The 21,181-nt window shown below is 44.8% G+C and overlaps 1 protein-coding gene across 1 annotated transcript in view; it reads left to right on the top strand.

The window, feature by feature from the left end:
* The window catches only part of MFHAS1 (multifunctional ROCO family signaling regulator 1), a 188,957-nt gene that overhangs the window by 122,211 nt on the left and 45,565 nt on the right, over positions 1-21,181 (top strand). The window lies entirely within an intron of this gene.

The following is a 21,181-nucleotide window of genomic DNA, read 5'->3' as shown; positions in this document are numbered from 1 at the left end:
TGTGACTTACCCTAAGATTGCACCTCCTGCTACCTCTGCAAACCAGAAACCCAATTTCTTACAGGATTCCTAAAGGCCTTTGTTCCATTACCTGCCCTTAACTTATGGCGTACAGATTTCACAGTTTGTGACTTGTCATCCACTTGCCCTGTTACAAGGCGGTCTACATATTATTGTAGTTCCCTTTTCATTTTGTGTTGAAACTTGCAGGCCAGCCAAGCTCACAGGGAGTTAATATCATTTGCATCTTTAGGGAAAAATGTATTAATTTTAAATCTGAATTTGGATAAGGTGGTGTCGGAGAGAAGCCTCTTCTTGCTGGTCTTGGGGTGAGAGAATGGAAAGTCCTCAGCTGCTGCAAGTATGGGGAAAGGGTTGGGCGAGTCACTAAAACCTTAGTCCCGATGTCTGGCTCTTGCTTAGTGTAAGGCCCTCCTGAACCTTCAATCCCAAAACAAGCCAAGCTTTCACCTGACTTCCGCCTACCACTCGCACTGTAACCTCATGGGCCAAGAATTAAAGATACATTATAAAGCTTTGATATTAAGAAGGAAAGAAAGAGATAATCTAGCGGCTGAAATATGTGGAATTTGAAAACTTGGAAACATTCCCGGCGTTCACCGCTTGACCAAATTGTGTGATCCTAGGCAAATATTTTATTTCACAAGCCTCCTTTTAACTCGTTATAACATGTGAGAGCACCTTCAAAATACTTGACATCAGAATGTGCGCTTGTGCGTATACCACTTCTGTTTGATTTAATGAGTGTAATGTTGCTCCACCTATAAAAAGAGTCTAGGACACATATTGGGTACAGATGATAACTGACCTGCCTACAGTAATGGCATTTCCGTCAAGGTGAGGAGCCGGAAAGTTTTTAGATTCATGTTTAAAAACTATCCCTTTTAATAATTACCTACTAATGCAGTGACATAATCTCATGTACTAAGGTGAAATGTTTCCACGTGTTAAAGAAATACACCTTTTTTTATTTTGAAGAGACTTCATCATATTTTTACATGATGTTTGCATGATGGTGACATGCCAGCTGTTTGTGGCTCTTGCAGCCAAGCTGGACCTTCCAGGCTCTGACTCGGCTCTCCTTTAATGTGCTGGCTTGCCCATTTCGGAACGGGTACGAACTGGAAGGACAGGCCATGCTGACAAAGACAGAGAAGACTCTGGAGGCAGCATTAAGTATTTTATTGCAATACTGGCTCATATGTCGTTGCCTTCTGTAAAGGCATAAGCATCATCATACATCAGTTGCTGACTTCGGATCTCCCATTCACATCTCCCCTGGTAATACATGCTTTTTACGAGTATCTAATCGATAGTTCCCTTTCCAGCCATAAAAACAGAAAATTCCTTCTCAGCCCCGGCCTTCCCAACAGAACGTCATCTCTTGAGGTCAGCCCAAGCCCCGAAGTGATCTGTAACATGGTGTCCTATGACCGACCAAGCATCATCCTCAAAAGCAGCTCTATGCGCTCACTTGAGCTGTTTCGGGCACAGATTGTGGGCCGAGAACTTCCAGGGGACAGGACGAGAATACCATACCCTCAAATGCAGAGAAGACGGATATTATTCCTTGATAGTGAATATCTGATGAGAGAACTAAGACGCCTTTTCATTTCATCTGAGGGGAAAATATCCTGGAGGAAAGCGAAGGGGATGATGGACTTTAGGCAGGGCTTTAAGCGGGACGTGATCTGCCAGGTCTAAGAACTGGCAGTAATTAAAAACTCTTTGAAACAGGCCTCCTATCCGTCCCTACATTCACGTCCACAAATGTATAGGCAAAAACTCTGGACACTTCCTCAGAAATGGCTGAATTGTATTGTAGAGTTTGTATAGCTCTTTCCGACCCCAGTTTGGGATTACCCACATGGATAGCAAGCTACTCAGAGTAGGGTATGTGATTGCTAGTATTTTGTTTTTGGTTTGAGCTTACGTGAGAAGTATTTTCATGTTGTGCACAAAAACCACAGCGGTGCGGATATTGTGTTACGAGATGCAACACATGGTGGTGTGAGGTGTAAAGGTGTGTGAGGGATGGATGCTGACGTTTTAATAAGTAAGGAATAACATATAGGCAGCTACAGAGAGCCGGTCTTGTCTAGATTGCCAGCGGAATGTACAGTATGTCTACACCAAAAACGGGGTAATCCGAGAAGTGCCAGTAATTTAAACTGCAATATGCAACCTACGGAGGTGTTAATGAGCAAGAGTGCCAAAAGAACTAGACCTGGTTATACGGGTAGTAGCCATGCACTTTTTTTTAAGGCAAGGATACTGCCTAGTGCTGGAAAGATGCACTCCATGAACGAGGAAGGGAGTGGAAGAGCAATCGAGGCTGGCAACCCGAGTAGAGACTCCACAGTCTTTGAAAAGGCCCAGATTCTGTGCATCCTGCAAGGTCAAAAGAAGCCAAACCTTTGAGCCAGGGTTCGCACCCTCAGCCCCTCTTAAGATCCCAAAGACTTGCAGAGGCAGACAAGCACCAGTTGGGTGAACCCTAGCTTGATCGTTGCTCAGACCGTGGCCAGGCTGGCACCTTGCATTTGCAAAGGTGAGAGACGAAGCGCTTGGCTAATGACTGCCCTGTCGGCTCAAGAGCAGATCGGCCTTGCTCTTAAGCTTCTGTCCTCGCCCCTCCATTCAAGGGTAGCCATTTTCTTCGATCCCAGATGTCGTTGCTCTTTCTAGTTTACATAAGGAGGTGTCCTCCTGACCTTTTAGAATTTCGTCCTAGACACATTCCGCTTTCATTGTTATTGTGGAGTGACATTTCAGGGTGAAAGAGACAGTGCAGTGAAAGGAGGCTTGTCTGCTTACATTGTTTGGGTTAGGGTGCCATTCGTGGCACCGATTAGATGGTTCTTGTTTTGTTCAGTATTAACTGAGCTGTTTTCTGTCCTTTGAACCTTGTGAACAACATGTGTAGGACTTCACAAGTGAACCTTTCTTCAGATCTCCTCTCTCTGGTCCATTCTTATTCTCTCACTTCTCCACTATATCTACTCTAGCAAGATGCATTTGAAACAGGAGGAGCTATTCGTTGTCATTTCCTGTCCTGTACAAATCTTGATTCAACTTTTCTGAATGCCAGCTCCAGGTAACAGGATGTGTTGATTGATCTGTGCAATACTGCTGCTCACGTCTGCTCTGGGACAGATCCCTTGCTTGCATTCTTCATCCAAACACTCTGGCCTGGGACCCCATAAATACATTTTAGGCGAAAATGCTACAACCTCATACTGAATTAAGGCTGGCTACAATGCCTCTGGCCAGCCTTGCTGATTGTGGTGCTTTTGGTCTTACCCTCCTCATTGCAGTGGTGTGACACACAATTTGCATTTATTGGCATCAGAAGATGAAAGTATGCCAAGCCCTGCCAGCCAGGAAAAATCAAAAGTATCCCTTTCCACTTGAAGGCTAGCAGTAGTGTTGCGGGCTAGCCTTGCTGAATTGTGAGCAAATGCGCCCATCGCCCTGACCATTTCCTTTGTAAAGGTTCGACCTGCAATCTGCATTTCTTGGCATTAGAAGCTGGGATTGTGCTGAATGTCACGCTTCATATCACCTTGCACTCCGTAAGAGTATTTGCTGTTGCCAGATGTTGTGTCTTATGCAGCATAGGACTCTGTCGAGAGGACACCAGGAGCTTACTCGCCTCTAAGTGTCTGAGTTCAGGTTGTGCGTGTTCACGATGGGGCACTATTGAAAGCTGTGGGGTTGAGGCTGAATGCAGAGTGACTTTCTCACGTTGTGGGTCACTGGGGCATAAAAGGTGCTGAAACCACTTGCTCTTCAAACCCTTGGCCTCTCTGCAGAGCGATGCACCAGTTGTAGTTACAATTGGATGTGAAAGGGCACGATGGAGGTACACAGCTGTCGAAACACTGGCGGCGCCAAAGAAAAGAACATGTCTTTAAAGGCGGGGAGAAGGAGTTGGGGCGCGTGAGAGAGTGCAAGGTCACGGCGAGGCCAGATGACGCGCGGAAGTACAGGGTGAAAAGTCAGTCATGTAGTTGGAGATTCTGAGATTTGTAGATGATGGAGTTCAGAAAGGTGTGCGAAGAAAAAGGGGACATACATGACTAACGAAGTATAATATTGCAGACGAAAGCGGTGTGAGGGAAGAACTGGAGTGAATGAGACACTCCGAAAACCACTGCAGCTTCCAAAGACCTTAGTCACAGTCAGTCTCATATTTATAGAACTGAAATGTTTTCAAGTCTAATAATTTCTAAAAAAAAAAAAAAGTTGTTATTCCTGCATCTGACACTACTGATAAGCATTGGCAAAGGCAGTCGTTTTTGCTTGATTTGGGCCTAACTTTGTCACATGAGCTGTCTGGATACAAACCGAATACTCACAGAGGCTCTGAAACGCGGCTCATGTGGCGCTATGTGAAGCATAGGATTGCGAGCCGCACCCTTGCTTAAATGGGTCACGCCTCTTGGAAAGGAGTCCTAGTTGCAGTCCTTAGGCTGCCTATAGCGATCACCCACCTTTGTCATTCCACCTAAAGCACTGACTTGGAGGCAGAGACTGAATGGAGCCCCTGAAATAAACTCATTTGTCTGATATAACTCACCTATTTCATGGCATTTGCCATAGGCCAGTGATTGCCTTTCTGAATGTGTGCTCATGTAACTGGCCCGCCAGTAGAAACGGGCTGACGGCTGCTGCCTCAAAGCGATATCACATTTGGTTCCCGTTGCTTGAGGAAGGTTCAGTGTGCCCCTGTTCAAGAAGTGGTCAGTGGTGGGCTTGGTGTACTCGCCGACTGGCCAGTCAGTGTGGAATACAATATTCCCACATGCAGCGCTCAGTTAAAACATTTGCGGGTTGAGTTTGCGCTTGTGTATATGCTTCTTCCTTTCTTCATAGGTCGGCAGCGTACAAATCAGAGACGAAATATGTTTGCTCGATTGCCGAGCTCCTACCTGCAGAATGGTGTAAAATAGCACACTTTTTGCCTAATTCAAGGGAATTAAATTTGAATCACTGTCATTTAGGAACTGTTTAGTTAGCATTTATTACACTCAATCATCCGATTTTTTTTTTTTTTTTTTTTACATTGCGCCGACATCTTTTGAAAACAAGCTTTGGCAAAGCCAATAGGTCTCAGTTTGTTGATCTATTAGCTTTGCCAATGCTTTATGCTGATGCAGTGCAGCATCCGGGGGCTGGAGTGGAAACTGCAATGATGCGCCACTCCTGGGAGTCATGTCTTTCCGCTGGTGTGTGCATGTGTGATAAATGCACACACATGGGTCACCATGCAAATGTCTTCCAGCAGAATGGTGCTGTTGACATTTTCCTTCTTTCTTTTCTTTCTTTCTTTCTTTTTTAATCCTATAAAGTGCTTTTTGTTAAGTGGGAGGCCTGGCATCGAATTGTAGCTTCCAGAATTAATAAAATGACTAAATAAACAAGCATTTGCAATGCAGTGGGTCTTGCTTTTGCTCGAGTTAGAGCTATTAGCGTTGTAAATTCCTAACTCGACTTTCTTGCTGCATAATTTGAAAATGAAAAGTAAAACAGTTGACATAAGCAAACCTATTCAAAGCGCCACAGCCGCCGTGAGCGTGAAGGAGAGACTCCGAAGGAAAAAGAAGTTAGCTCACAGTCAAACGTATCAGCAAACGTGCAATTATCCATGTAACATGGTCAATGGCCAAGGCGATGATAAAACTGCCACATGGAGGGACTAACGTAAAGCATTTACCAATGATAACAAAGGATTTTTGAAAGGCAAGCCCATGAATGAGTGATAGTGATGGGCGTGCAGGGCGTGGTTAAAAGCCCTCAGAGATTACAATACCTCAGGGAGCTTGCCCTCGACCTAAAAACAGAATGCTTTTCATTCACCAAGAGGGGGAGGAGAGCAGTGGAGGAGTGGCCGCAAGGCTGGGTAAAGGGGAAGCAATGACGAGGCTGGGGTGTTTGGTGAGGTATCAACACACAAGAGAGCAAGAAAACACATGCACTTTCATGCATCGCTTAAGGAGAAATAAAAAAGTTGTTCCCAAAATGTGAGCATTTGCCTGATGCAAGTCAGCCTATGACCAGCATGGGAAATAGGCTGTGTTCCGGGGGAGGAACTAACAGAAGAGGAAGATAACTTAAGAAGGACGGTAAGACATCAACTCCAAAGCAATCTAATAAAAGTGACAGTCAGTCCAAAAATGTTAAGCATTGGGTGGGATCTAAGCTGCCTGTATGTTTTTGATATAGCCCACAATAGGCTTTCACTTCAAGGCAGATAAAAGCTGTCTGGTAGGCAAGACTTAAAAAAGAACTTCATTACACATATGGATCACACTTTGGGCTTCTGTCGAAAAATCTCCTAAAGTACATGCATGTCGTCTTGCCTGCATGCTGCACATGTCACAATTCTGGACTCAGTCATGCTGAGTGAATTTTGAGTCTGTGAAGTTCAAAGTTAAGAGAGAACCGTTAGACCTACCTCCTATTTTAAACTTTTATTTTGAACAGGTTTGGAGGATTTCTTGAGGAATTAGTTTCACCTGCCTTGATGTTGTAGGAGATACTTTTATGTAGCCAGGCATTCTTTCCTCTTCTTATCACACATCTCCCTATACGGAAGAAAGTTGAGACTACAATCAGGAACTATGGTTTACAGTAATTGTTGTTAATAAATAACATACTTGTCAGCTCATTGTAGTGCTTTCATAAGTAAATGTGTTTTTTAGTAACTTGTGCATAATACAGGAATTAAGTACTGGGTTGATTGTTGATCAGGTGAAGTCAGTGCCAAGCGATTGGGATATTGAGTCGCTTTTGTGGTTGTTGAGAGTTCCTCTTCAGTTGTTGTTCATGGTAAACTGAATGTGCTGTGAAAGATCTGTCTGTTGGATGTGTGTGCCTGCAAGAAAACAGCAAGGCCATTCCTTAGTTTTCGCTTCCACTATATTAAGGGGTTACATAGAGAATTCATTTCTGAAGTCTGTGATCCGTTGCTTGATTTTAATTTGATGATGTTTCTGCTCGTGGTTATGAATTACGCTTTGAAGTTATTGGTCCTTCTAGGTGAAAGGTTGGAAATTAAAGAACAGAAGTTCATAGCATTGTGATTTTAGCACTTGTGGGAGAGGTGAGTGGCCACGTGGCCATTCAAAGTAATCCATTCTGTTTGTAACCTATATATCTGCCACAGAAGGGTAGGTAATGCAAGATTTTGCATCCGTATATAGATCAAGTCTTTGGCACCAGTTTTTACACTTGGTAAACTAGTTTAGTATTTTCTATACATTTGTATGACTGATTAGCCTTTCCTACACCGCATCCCTGCCCCCTCTTGCAGCTCCCCCTCCAAGATAGAGGCATGGGGGGAGCATCATGGATGATGTTGGTATGGAACTTTGGGGGCCATAGGTGAGGGTAAGCAAATGGAGGGAGAGGAACTTGGGGATGAGCAAACAGATGAGAGAGCGCACGCAACATGGAGTGGGTGGGAGAAGCGCACAAGCAAAAAAGCAATGTGAGGGGATTGGCATAGGCGGCGTCATGAGAGGGCCAGAGAGACTTACACTGGCTGCAAAAGAGCAACATGAGCGAGCGTGGCAGAGAGGTGCCCGAAGGAGGCAGCTGGAAAACATACGCACTCTTGTAGATTACTTAAACAAAAAGAGAACATAGCGCTTGAAAAGGGAGCAGAAGAACACAAGTAATGTGCTTGTGTTACTGGGAAGGGACAAACGCAAAGGAGTAAGGAAAGCCCACACATGCTAATGAATGAGAAGCTCTTAAATGAGAGTGAGAATGAAAGTAATAATAAGCTGTAAGCGGGCTCTAAGCCTATTGTAAGCCAACAATGCGTCGCAGCAGGCAGTCTGGTAGGTGGGGCCTAAAAACTAAGTGTCAGTACTGCAGAAGATGGTATTGGATCCTTACTAGCAGCCATTGGCGGCTTGTATTAAACTACTTTTGTAAGAATATAAAAACTTTTTCAGTAGGTTGTGGTATTCGGCAGTTGAAAGTCAATAGGACATGCCTCCATTGTGAACTTTTATCATATGGAGAACTGTTATGTTATGAAGAACCTATTCATACATAACATTAATGTGAAACATGAAATGGTTTAAGAAAAATGCTTAAATAGTCACAAAAGTCAGTGGGGGGACACTGCTCCACAAAGCCTGTATACAATGATGACGTGTCACAATATTGTGCTGGACTTGACATTGTGCCACATGATTCCTCAGTTTCTTACTTCGGCCATTTTGGATGTCCAAAGTTGTGCCCTGTATTGTCACATTCACTTTTGTTAGATCGGCTTTTCTTAATAACTCCTGGCATAACAGGATTTTGCTGGCTCCTTTCCAGCGGTCACTGGGCACACTAGTTGCGTAGACACCCTGGAGTCTAGCTGATGGTTTCCGAAAGAAGGTTTAATGAAAGAACTCTGTTGTTGCATAAATGATGCATTTAAGGAAAGCAGTATGATATTTTTGAGTACATTATTGGTATTATTCACCTTGTACATTGCATCCTTTGTCCAAGATGACATGAGTCAGACAGAAGGAATTCATGCTGAATACGGTTTCCAAAAACATTGTGCTTTGATCCTGTCACCGAAAGAGTCCGCGGTTCTCCCTCTGCAGCCGGCAACTTTCCTGCTGCGCTTTGTCGTTCCTTGGCCTTTCCTGAGAGGAAATTCGAGCCTCTGTAGCTGCGTATAGAAATAGATTCTATCCTGGCCCCCCTCCTCTCAACTGCTGCAGTTCCTGCCCTATGTCACTGAAAGGTCTTGAAAGTACTGAGTAAGCTGCATTTGGGAGTCTCCTAATCCTGCAGCTGAGATGGTTTCGGGATCACTGGACAGCTGCTGGCTGACATAAAGATGTGGACTCTCTTAACTCTCAGGCTAATGTCGAGGGCAGACTTCTGCCAGCAGTGTAGTATGTCAATGGATTCTTGATGCCACCAAAATATTGTACTGCGACTTTCCCTGGATCACCTAGGGCGATTTAGCGGGTGGGCTTACGAACTCTCTCTCCTTATTTTGTCCTCTACTCATGGATTATAACAATATGTTTGTTTTCTGCCTTCTGGGGCTTCTGGGATGATGGTACAAGTCACACTGTATGCAAATTACCACCCTTGGTTTGCACGCACCTCAACTTCAGCAAGGCTGCACCCCTTTGACAACCTCTGACCATTTTTAGGTCTCCTCTGACACAGCGGATGCAAGACCTTTTTGTTACTTTAAGGAGGGCTTAGAAGCCGCCTATTACTTACCATTGTTTGGCTTCATTGCCACGCTCATTTGCTGGCTTCCTATTGATGGTGTGTGTGTGCTTTATAGTGACTGCATGAGTCTGTCCCTCCTCTGGAGCATGGACGCTTTACTTGCATCCTGCTAATGCCCTTCTGCCACCACATTAGCTAGCCCTATATTTGTATTTTTGTGTGCACTTTTGGAGAGTGCATGTTTTCCATCTGTCTCTGTTAATTCTCTTTCTCCCCCCCCTTTGTTTCCCCTTGCAGAGTCTGTGCTTATTCCACCCCTACCCCACATGCCATCTTCTGTTGTTTCGAACCACGGCTGCCCCCATGTTGCTTTCACCCATCCACGTGCTTTTTCCCCTTGCCCATACTCTGTTGTCTGTATGCTTTCCTGACCAGGCCCAGCCTCTCTTGTCTATGTGGTTAACCATTGTCTCCTCCCCCATCCTCTCTTGCGTGTGGTATCCCTAGCCCACTCCACCATTTTTTTAAAAAGCGCAATAGCAGTGACTGTGTGATAGCACTTAAAAAACTGCAGCTATTACTAATATGCTTTTAAAAAAAATATATATTTAGCCATGCTGCCAGTAGACAAGCCACTGTAGAGCATGCATTCTACATTTGATCTTGGAAGGTTCTTAAACTGTCTACGATCACTACCAGAACGTTGCCACTAATTAAAATACCCAGATACTTCATTTTGGTGTGAATCCACCGGAATGGAAAGCCGCGATAAAGTTTGCAGTCGTGTTTCAAGTCCTAGGCATTGCAAACTATTCGAACAGTTAATTTTATACCTTGAGAACCATGAAAGCTCAGTAATTATTTTCAAGAGATATGGTACTGAAGTACTCTGTGAAGATAGGGTCATCAGGGTATCATCAGCATAAAGCATTACTTTAAATTGCTGGCCGCTTTGTCTACCATTTTAATAAAATCTTTGGATAGTAATAGCTAGGGGTTCCCAGGCAATGAGAGAAAGCTGGGAAGATCAGGGACCTGGGCCTTGTGCTTCCACTAATCACTGTCTCTATAGACAAGAAGCCATTCCAGCTCACCACCGCATTAGTTTGTTTACACAGTCATTGTGTTATAATGATCTTCGGGCCCCAGCCCATTCTTGACATAATGCGAAACAGGTAGCCCTCACCAACCTATTGAACACCTTTGCTGCTGGAGTTTTTTTTATGTTGTCTACTTCCCTCATCTCATTGAGCGGTACAGCTCCATCTTCTTCCAAATAGTTCAGAACAGCAGGGTTCCTGTAGCTTCTATGCCTAGTCCTTGTGTAGAGGGGTCATAACTGTCCATAAAAACCTTTCCCCTGGGAAATCTTCCTTCTGTACTCATACGCAGAATAATCTCCATGTCCTGATAAGTTACAAATTACTGGCCTAAGGGGGGGTGTAACTGATTGGCTACATTTATACCGTGCTCATACCTTGGGGCCACCGGCAGTGAGGCTTGGTCAGCTAAAGTGCTAGCTGTCTCTTAAATTTGAAGCGTCAATTCTCGAAACAGTGCATCATCTTACTTTGTCCTCGTCTTGCCAAGCTTTTCGGTTGCCACATGGGTAGAGAACAAGTAGCAGAGAGGTTGGTGCAAATGTGCCAAGTTGCATTGTCTGGCAGATTCACACAGCCTCATTGAGCTCAACAAATAAGAGTTGTCATTAAAGTGGAGAAAAAAACGTATTGAGCAGGAAGGTTGGTAACACTCCTCCACTCCTCCCCAAAAACAAAAATACAGACAGCTACAATTTTGGGGAAGAGATCCTAGAACATAAGTCATGCACAAAGGAAGAAGGCAACCTATATGGAAGCCGCCATATTTTGTGGACTTGTATGGTGTATTTGCTGGGCACCATGGATTCTCTATGCACTCTTTTTAGCTCCCATACACACCATAACATAACACCATACTTCATCAACTTGCTGTGAAAGTGAATGACTAACCCAAGAGGCACAGTAAAACGGGCTGCACCCAAGTATTATGCTAAAGCTGCCATCACCATCCAATGTGCCACATTATGCTATATCCTGGTATGATAGGTAGTTGCCACATACAAACTATGTAGTTCAAAGTACTCCATTACCACTACATTCTAGGTTCTGTGGTTTAATGTTACCAAACACTGTGGCATATATCTAATGGACACAAAAATGAATGATGACAGCTTTTTCAGCCAGACTCCAAACTGTGTCCCTGCAGAGCCACAATCCAGAACTTGGTTGAAAATCCTGCTAGTTGTTAGTGTAATCATGTTTTTATTGATGTTACAAATACAAAAGTAAGCAAGATCAGTGTAATAAATGAAGTATGATTAGCCAGCATGGTCCCATATATTACATAGTTAGCAAAAAGTCCCATAGATTGTTAAAATGTTCCAATAAATAAATTCTGTTTTTAACTAGTATTACTGGGAACTAGTATAGATGGTTTTCCGAAAAAGTGAACTTAAGTTTAATTAAAAAAATACCTGGTTTATTGTGAAATAGTAAAATAGCACATTCATTTAGTTGGTATTGAACCCATTTGTCTACAGAGAAGCAATTGGACGATATACAATTGCTCACTGTCGTTTTTTTTTTTTTTCACTGAAATAGACAATCTTTGGAGTTAGATCTTGGTGAACGCTGAACCGATCGTTACCAAGTCCAGGTTATGGTTACGAAGACCTAGGAACAATGTTGGCTGCCATCTCCCTCTGCCTAGATCATAATGTGATATTTTTATAGTAGTGTGCCCATAGCTTTTGGTAACCTGACTTATTCCATTTATGTTGTCCTTGAGCCACTGTGTATTAATTTACTAGAGTTAGAGGATGAGTGACTACTCTAATCAGAGTTCTTGAATTAACCCAAATAGTTATGATTTGACCATCTCTTCATCATCTACTCCAGTTAGGGTGATACCTGCTCTAAGTTGTTCACATTCCTAAAAGGATGATCGCAATGCAACTCTTCTTTGGCTAAATCAGCCTTGAGCTATCCATCCTTTAAGGATGTGTTAACCTGTGCTTAGGCTCTGCAATAGATTATCTAGTTGCGGATCACTTGCTCAATCTGAATGGTTTGCAATAGAGTTGTGGGGTTTACATTTGCAGATGTTTGTTTTCTTCTCCTGAATCAGTAGAGGGTATTGAGCACTATCTAATTTCTCATGTGTTGAGGAAAAGCGCAGACTTGTATGATCATGTACTGTTTGAATGTGTGTTATTTATAAATATAAACCTCAGCTATATACCAACTGAGCACTGCAGTTGAAGGCGATGTACAAAGGAGAAGGACGCCAGCCGGAGAGCCTTACTTGGGGGGCTGAACAGAGTATGCCAACTACGACTAGTTCCTACCAGCAAACATATTGATGAAAGCGTTGATGCAGTTGCAATGCATTTGATGCATGATAGCTGGAGTGGTGACCGCACCTGCATTCGGCATATGTGGTGGATTCTGAAGCATTAAGTGTTCTGTCAACAGGAAGATTATTACACGCGCTCTCTTAAGATAAGACAAGATGCATAACAAGGCTGTGAATCCGCTAGTAAGACCATGCGGCGAAGTATATGGTTATCTCAGTACCCGTGAAAGCAGTAATCTTCATCGCTTTCCCCCCTTCGTTCAGTGGTTATATCCTAAGGTGCTATCAGAATCCAGTGACGAACTACCAGAAAGTGCTAGCATCTTGTTTGCGAACATTGCCAGCAATGGAGTACTGAACATATTGGCCATGGAGGATGGGATTTTCACCGGCACAGCTTTGATATCAATTTTGCAAATGTCCTTAGCAACCTTTTCGCCACAGGGATGGATAAAGCCATGGCCCTTAATACAAACAGACGAACGGCGCAACTCAGACTTTATGAAATGAATAATATATTGTGATGGCGCCAATGACCAATGTACTTGCACCGTTTTAATGTGATTCTTGTATTTTTGTAGGTAATATCCGAGAGACACCTCAATCAATTATTCAAAAGTACAGACGTCTACTCGCCAAATAACCTGGAGGCAGCATTTGCGGGGCATCCAGCGTTTACTTCATGGTCCTCACACCCTTACCTTGACACAAGCAAACTTTTACACTACTTTTGAGGGATTGTGTAGAGTGTCTACTTAGAAATAAAGGCAGAAGCTCTAGCTATTTGAAATGTTGATATAGTTGGGATAAAAGGTATCCGAAAGTTAAAACACATAAGGGTTTCTTACAAGAGAAAATTATACATAATAAGCATATCTTACTCAGAACGTTATTCACCAATGATTAATAATTTGTATCCTGTGTGGAATCGCAGGAGCACAGCTCCGTCTGCCCTCTTACCCCTAAAAGAGTAAAATAATTTACGTAAAAAACATGGGAGTTCTTTGACCTTGTCTATGTCAAGGGCCAAACTGGGAGCCAAAAAACAGCTGCCTGCCTTCCTCTCCATCCTCTCTTTCTCTCTCTGCTTCATCCTCTTCCCCCCCCCCCCCCCCTGTGCGAGCGCTCTCTCTCTCTCTCTCTCTGTCTCCCTCCCTCCCACTCTGTGCACACTTTCTCTCTCTCTCCCTCCCATCTTCTTTCTCCCCCTCCCACTCTGTGCACACTCTTTCTTTCTCTCCCTCTCTCTCTCTCACTCCCCTCCCACTCTGTGCAGACTTTCTCTCTCTCTCTCTCTCTCTCTCTCTCTCTCTCTCTCTCTCATCCTCTTTCTCCCCCTCCCACTCTGTGCACACTCTTTCTTTCTCTCTATCTCTCTCTCTCTCCCTCTCTCTCTCCCTCTCTTCCTCTACCTCACTCCCCTCCCACTCTGTGCAGACTCTCTCTCTCTCTCCCTCACTCCCCTCCCACTCTGTGCAGACTCTCTCTCTCTCTCTCTCTCTCTCTCTCTCTCTCTCTCTCTCTCTCCCATCCTCTTTCTCCCCCTCCCACTCTGTGCTTGCTCTCTCTCTCTCTCTTGTCCCCAGCTCTGTGCTCCACCCTCCCTCTCCCCCTCCTACTGTTCTCCATCCTCTCTCGCTCCGCAACCGGAGGAATGCTTACGGCCAGCCACTGTATGGGCAGTATGGAGGCCGCGCATATGCGGTGGGCTATAGCCAGCACAGTGGGTATCTGGGGCACCCAGGGGTACACTTTTTCCTAGGAAGGTAATAATGTGCATGGAGTATAATTGGTAGTAGAGGGGGAATTCAGGGGAGGTGAGAGGAGGAGAAGGGGCAGGGTTCCGGCCTCAGGACATACATGACACTAACACGCCCAAACATGTGCCCAGTGAGGAGGGGCTAAGAAGGGTCAGAGGGAGTAAGGGGGGGGGGGGAAGAGTCACGATTGCCCCCAGAAGAGTGGCACCGGGAAAGAGACTCGGTAGGTGGAAGAGGAGGAGCAGAGAGAAGACCAGAGTAAATCAGACAAGAGCTACCATAAGTCACCTGCTAGGGCACCACATTTCAAAAACGAATATCTGTGGAAGTGAAATATTTCAAAATGCCATTAACCCCTGTGAGGGACCAGTCACTCCCATTTTATAGAAGTCTTGGTCTCCGCACAATGAATGGGGCCAGAGTATGTTCCAAGAGTGGTCTCATCAGTCGCGGCTCGCAGGAATTAAAAAATTTAAACGTACCTTTTCTGCTGCGTGCCGCTCCTCTCTCCCGTGTCGTCGCTGCACGCAGGCACAGGCTCCTAGCCTGCTCTGTTGCCAATCATGACGCTGCTCAAAGCAGTGTCAGGATTGGCTGGGAGCGCCTAGGCAGTCTGGGAGCCTGTGCAGGCTCTCTTTATCCCTGTGTGCGTGTGTGTTTGGCCAGCCCGCGACGAGTTAATGGTAGGTTTTAGGGCAAATATTGTGTAGCACCGATGCATTTTAGAATGGAATTTGGGAGGCATATACACATATAAAGTGTACTATTTTTATGCCATCATTTTGGCGAACTTTTCCTGGTAATTTTGCCAGTAGTTTACTGTAAGGAAATGCCTCCTTGGCATGGTTGCCCCCTAACTTTTTGCCTTTGCTGATGCTATGTTTACAATTGAAAGTGTGCTGAGGCCTGCTAACCAGGCCCCAGCACCAGTGTTCTTTCCCTAACCTGTACTTTTGTATCCACAATTGGCAGACCCTGGCATCCAGATAAGTCCCTTGTAACTGGTACTTCTAGTACCAAGGGCCCTGATGCCAAGGAAGGTCTCTAAGGGCTGCAGCATGTCTTATGCCACCCTGGAGACCTCTCACTCAGCACAGACACCCTGCTTGCCAGCTTGTGTGTGCTAGTGAGGACAAAACGAGTAAGTCGACATGGCACTCCCCTCAGGGTGCCATGCCAGCCTCTCACTGCCTATGCAGTATAGGTAAGACACCCCTCTAGCAGGCCTTACAGCCCTAAGGCAGGGTGCACTATACCATAGGTGAGGGTACCAGTGCATGAGCATGGTACCCCTACAGTGTCTAAACAAAACCTTAGACATTGTAAGTGCAGGGTAGCCATAAGAGTAAATGGTCTGGGAGTTTGTCAAACACGAACTCCACAGCACCATAATGGCTACACTGAAAACTGGGAAGTTTGGTACCAAACTTCTCAGCACAATAAATGCACACTGATGCCAGTGTACATTTTATTGTAAAATACACCCCAGAGGGCACCTTAGAGGTGCCCCCTGAAACTTAACCGACTATCTGTGTAGGCTGACTAGTTTTAGCAGCCTGCCACAAACCGAGACATGTTGCTGGCCCCATGGGGAGAGTGCCTTTGTCACTCTGAGGCCAGTAACAAAGCCTGCACTGGGTGGAGATGCTAACACCTCCCCCAGGCAGGAATTGTCACACCTGGCGGTGAGCCTCAAAGGCTCACCTCCTTTGTGCCAACCCAGCAGGACACTCCAGCTAGTGGAGTTGCCCGCCCCCTCCGGCCAGGCCCCACTTTCGGCGGCAAGGCCGGAGAAAATAATGAGAAAAACAAGGAGGAGTCACTGGCCAGTCAGGACAGCCCCTAAGGTGTCCTGAGCTGAAGTGACTCTAACTTTTAGAAATCCTCCATCTTGCAGATGGAGGATTCCCCCAATAGGGTTAGGATTGTGACCCCCTCCCCTTGGGAGGAGGCACAAAGAGGGTGTACCCACCCTCAGGGCTAGTAGCCATTGGCTACTAACCCCCCAGACCTAAACACGCCCTTAAATTTAGTATTTAAGGGCTACCCTGAACCCTAGAAAATTAGATGCCTGCAACTACAAGAAGAAGGACTGCCTAGCTGAAAACCCCTGCAGAGGAAGACCAGAAGACGACAACTGCCTTGGCTCCAGAAACTCACCGGCCTGTCTCCTGCCTTCCAAAGATCCTGCTCCAGCGACGCCTTCCAAAGGGACCAGCGACCTCGACATCCTCTGAGGACTGCCCCTGCTTCGAAAAGACAAGAAATTCCCGAGGACAGCGGACCTGCTCCAAGAAAGGCTGCAACTTTGTTTCCAGCAGCCTTGAAAGAACCCTGCAAGCTCCCCGCAAGAAGCGTGAGACTTGCAACACTGCACCCGGCGACCCCGACTCGGCTGGTGGAGATCCAACACCTCAGGAGGGACCCCAGGACTACTCTGATACTGTGAGTACCAAAACCTGTCCCCCCTGAGCCCCCACAGCGCCGCCTGCAGAGGGAATCCCGAGGCTTCCCCTGACCGCGACTCTTTGAATCCAAAGTCCCGACGCCTGGGAGAGACCCTGCACCCGCAGCCCCCAGGACCTGAAGGACCGGACTTTCACTGGAGAAGTGACCCCCAGGAGTCCCTCTCCCTTGCCCAAGTGGAGGTTTCCCCGAGGAACCCCCCCCTTGCCTGCCTGCAGCGCTGAAGAGATCCCGAGATCTCTCATAGACTAACATTGCGAACCCGACGCCTGTTTCTACACTGCACCCGGCCGCCCCCGCGCCGCTGAGGGTGAAATTTCTGTGTGGGCTTGTGTCCCCCCCGGTGCCCTACAAAACCCCTCTGGTCTGCCCTCCGAAGACGCGGGTACTTACCTGCAAGCAGACCGGAATCGGGGCACCCCCTTCTCTCCATTCTAGCCTATGTGTTTTGGGCACCACTTTGAACTCTGCACCTGACCGGCCCTGAGCTGCTGGTGTGGTGACTTTGGGGTTGCTCTGAACCCCCAACGGTGGGCTACCTTGGACCAAGAACTGAACCCTGTAAGTGTCTTACTTACCTGGTAAAACTAACAAAAACTTACCTCCCCTAGGAACTGTGAAAATTGCACTAAGTGTCCACTTTTAAAACAGCTATTTGTCAATAACTTGTAAAGTATACATGCAATTTTTATGCTTTAAAGTTCCTAAAGTACTTACCTGCAATACCTTTCGAATGAGATATTACATGTAGAATTTGAACCTGTGGTTCTTAAAATAAACTAAGAAAAGATATTTTTCTATACAAAAACCTATTGGCTGGATTTGTCTCTGAGTGTGTGTACCTCATTTATTGCCTATGTGTATGTACAACAAATGCTTAACACTACTCCTTGGATAAGCCTACTGCTCGACCACACTACCACAAAATAGAGCATTAGTATTATCTATTTTTACCACTATTTTACCTCTAAGGGGAACCCTTGGACTCTGTGCATGCTATTCCTTACTTTGAAATAGCACATACAGAGCCAACTTCCTACATTTACTGACCAAAAGTTAAACAAATAACACTATTTTTAAAGGAATTCTTAAAGAGTTCTCCTCGCTTCAGTTTGCCACTGTTTCCCAATGCTCTTTTGGGAGAATTATTAGATCAATGATAAACGTCTTACGTGTCTACCTTCTTTTACACTCGCGTTCAGAGGGAATGGGAACTGAGAATTTGTTGGCAATAAATAAAATACAAGTGTTGGCAGAGCCAGTAGATCTCACCTATGCAAGATCTGTTGTCGTTGTCAATGTTTCTAGCCATGTTGTACAGCAAGTATTGTAGGAAGAAAAAAATGAAGGAAAAAAAAAGCGCTATCACATGGCCAGCATTGACTTGGTCATAGCACTTTTTAAAATTATTTTCACACCATGCTGCACAGCAGCTGTGCTGCAGTACAACATGGCAAGAAAAATATTCACAAAGCCAATAGATCGCACAGAGGTGAGACCTATGAGTTTTGGCAATGTTTTTTTTATTTTTAGCAACTCAAGAAAAAAGGGGGCGGCAGAGAGGATTTGGTGTTATGGCCAGAGCTGCTGACTTTAGAAGGGGGGGGGGCAGGTTTAAGTCCCAGCATCAACGCATCATCCTGTGATTCTCTGGGTACAACCATTAATCTTCCCCTGCCTAGTAACAGAATGCAACCTTTTGTAATGTAAATGGTGATCATATAAAGTGCTCCAATGTCCTTGGGCCAAATTTGCAATAACAGTGGGTTGGGGGAGCCTTTGAAGCAAGGCGCAGGGTAGTGAGACGCATATAGATGAACTATGTATGATTGGTTGGTTAGCAATGGATGTGACGTTACTTCTAGAGCTGCCGACTTTAGAACTGGAAAAGCAAGTTTGAGTCCCTGTGTCGGCTCAGCATCTTGTGATCCTGGGCACATCAATTAATCTCCCAGGACCTAATAAATGAATGCGCCCTTGTTAAATGTAACAGGTAATCATGTGAACTGCTCCAAAGCTGTTGGGCTGAGATTGCACTGTATATAAACAAGCAATGGGGCAACAAACGAGAATGAATGGGGTGGGAGGGACAGACACTGCAACAAGCCAAGCCACAGCATGGAAGGAGCAATGGCAACAAAGAGGGAGAGAGGAAAAAAAAAGTCCCTAAATCCAAGGGCAACCAGCGGAAGGACATCTACAAAGAAATCAGCCAGTACTTGGTCCATGCTTTATCAAATGTAGGAAGGGATTCAAAGAGAAACTGAAAATGGATGTGCTGACCAATAAAAAGCAAGGAATTAAGAGTGATAATGAGGCCAACCAATAGTAAGTTAAGTTTAACAAATCTTCGCAAGTGACAGCGCATGTGCTGTCTCGGGCAATATCTAATGAAAGAAACACTTTAGCCATTGAGTGCCAGTTGTCAGGACAATAAATAAAATGCTCTATTTTAAGGTTTAGGAGGTATGGTGGGATACCAGGCTAGTCAAGCTCCGAAACAAACTGGTTAATGACATCCTGCTATCAGTTGGACTGGTAGTCTAACCCTATTAATTGCTTTTTGGCCTGAACATGAGAACTATTAAAAACACCTGAAGTCACCCGAGTTCACCCCAGGGATGTCACTTCTTCTGGTGTCATTTACTGTTACTCTTGTTTTGACACCACTTTAGGTCACATTCTGAGGCCAAATGTAAAAACTCCCAAAGAGTTTATCCTGTTTACCCTATCCTATAATATGAAATGTTAGAAACCTCATGAATGTAACAGGTGATTTCTTCCCTCCCTGCAGTAAAGTCTAATCATTTCATTATTATTTGGCACAGTGGATATTTCATATATTTGTTCTCGAGATGCATAATGGTCCTACAAACTGAACAAATGACAGAAATAAAATCCTTCTCTAAAGTTTTAGTACTGTCAAAGCTCCCTTTGTTATTTCCCATATCCATGCAAATCATTAGTCAGTTGATGTTGATGCTTGGGATCTTTTGGGTGGTCAGAGCTGCAGTGTTTGGCTGTACCTTTTTTTTTATTATATAAGACAAACAGTAAGGACTCTGGCCTTAGCTAATTAAATCCTGCAGACATTACTATATTTGAGGCTGTAAAGGAAGTTATTTCTTGAGGAATCTGGAACATTGCTTTTTTTGACATTCCGCATGTTTGACTCATTCACATTTTGGGCAAGGAGATGGGAACTCGTTATCTTCCTGGCCTGAATTGGGAGACTGTTGGGGAAGGCCGGCTTCCAGCTCTTAGTAATACAGACACATTGCAAGCCTTCCAAGACGGCTTGTATAAACGTCTGCAGACATGCTAGGACCTAGCATTCTTAGCAAATCCCAGCTGGAAGCCTCCCAAGGGCTGAAGCAGGATACGTTTTCCTGCTTTTTTTTTTTTTTAAAGAAAAGTACCGAAACAACAAATGTGGTCTGGGAGGACGTTGCTGGTGAGTGGAGAAGGGTGGGGTTGATTTTGAGGCCTTCGTGTATTAGCAATAGCGCCCTCCCTACCAGTAGCTGTTAATTTCCATTTTGTTGGCACCACCCAACCCTTCTCCCTTCGGCCCTTCCACACACTTAAGTGCAGAAAATTACGGCAAACAAGGACTTATTTGTTATGCCCATGTGGTTTCTTTTGAGCAAAAGATACTGACAGTTCACTGCTCTGTTTAATATCACTTCATGCTGTAGACAAAGCAAAGGGATGTGGCCTTTTTGCTCTTTCTCCTTCATTGCAAATGCGTTCCTGTGAAACAACATTACTTTGGCCTTTTGCTTGCAGAGGAGTTTCTGTAGATTACTTTTAAGTGTCCAGTTGGACCGGCACAGACGGCACAACAAATACCACCAAGACATTCAATGGAACAGTCTTTGGTATTATTAGGACATTAGCTAGCCAGTAAGTACCTTAAAGTCGGTCCTGGAGTACCTTTGCTCTTTTTTTAATGCCTACAAAGAATCGTCTCCTAATACAGGTTTTATCAGCCCTGAGGGATTAGCAAATATGTTTTAGCAAATATGAAATAGAACAGAACAATATGCTAACATTTTTAAGAGCCTAGAGGAGAGCAGACTAAGGCAGGGTTATAGTTGTCTGCTTGGTGTAAGTAAATTACAGCCCACGCCTTGGTGCATGTCCTGTGGGTGTACCTGTACATTAGTTATCTGGTCATGACAAATGCAGCTCCGTCATTCATCGGGGCACCTGATCTGCAGTAAGTACGTATATCAGTCGAGCAGTGTAAAGAAGCCAGTGGATGGGAATCCTGAGCTGCAACTAAACGTACAATTGTGTTGTGAAAAAATATTAAGGTTAGCGTAAGC

The sequence above is a fragment of the Pleurodeles waltl genome, chromosome 1_2, assembly GCF_031143425.1.
Source record: "Pleurodeles waltl isolate 20211129_DDA chromosome 1_2, aPleWal1.hap1.20221129, whole genome shotgun sequence".
Taxonomy (NCBI): domain Eukaryota; kingdom Metazoa; phylum Chordata; class Amphibia; order Caudata; family Salamandridae; genus Pleurodeles; species Pleurodeles waltl.
This window is presented reverse-complemented; position numbering and strand designations above follow the sequence as displayed.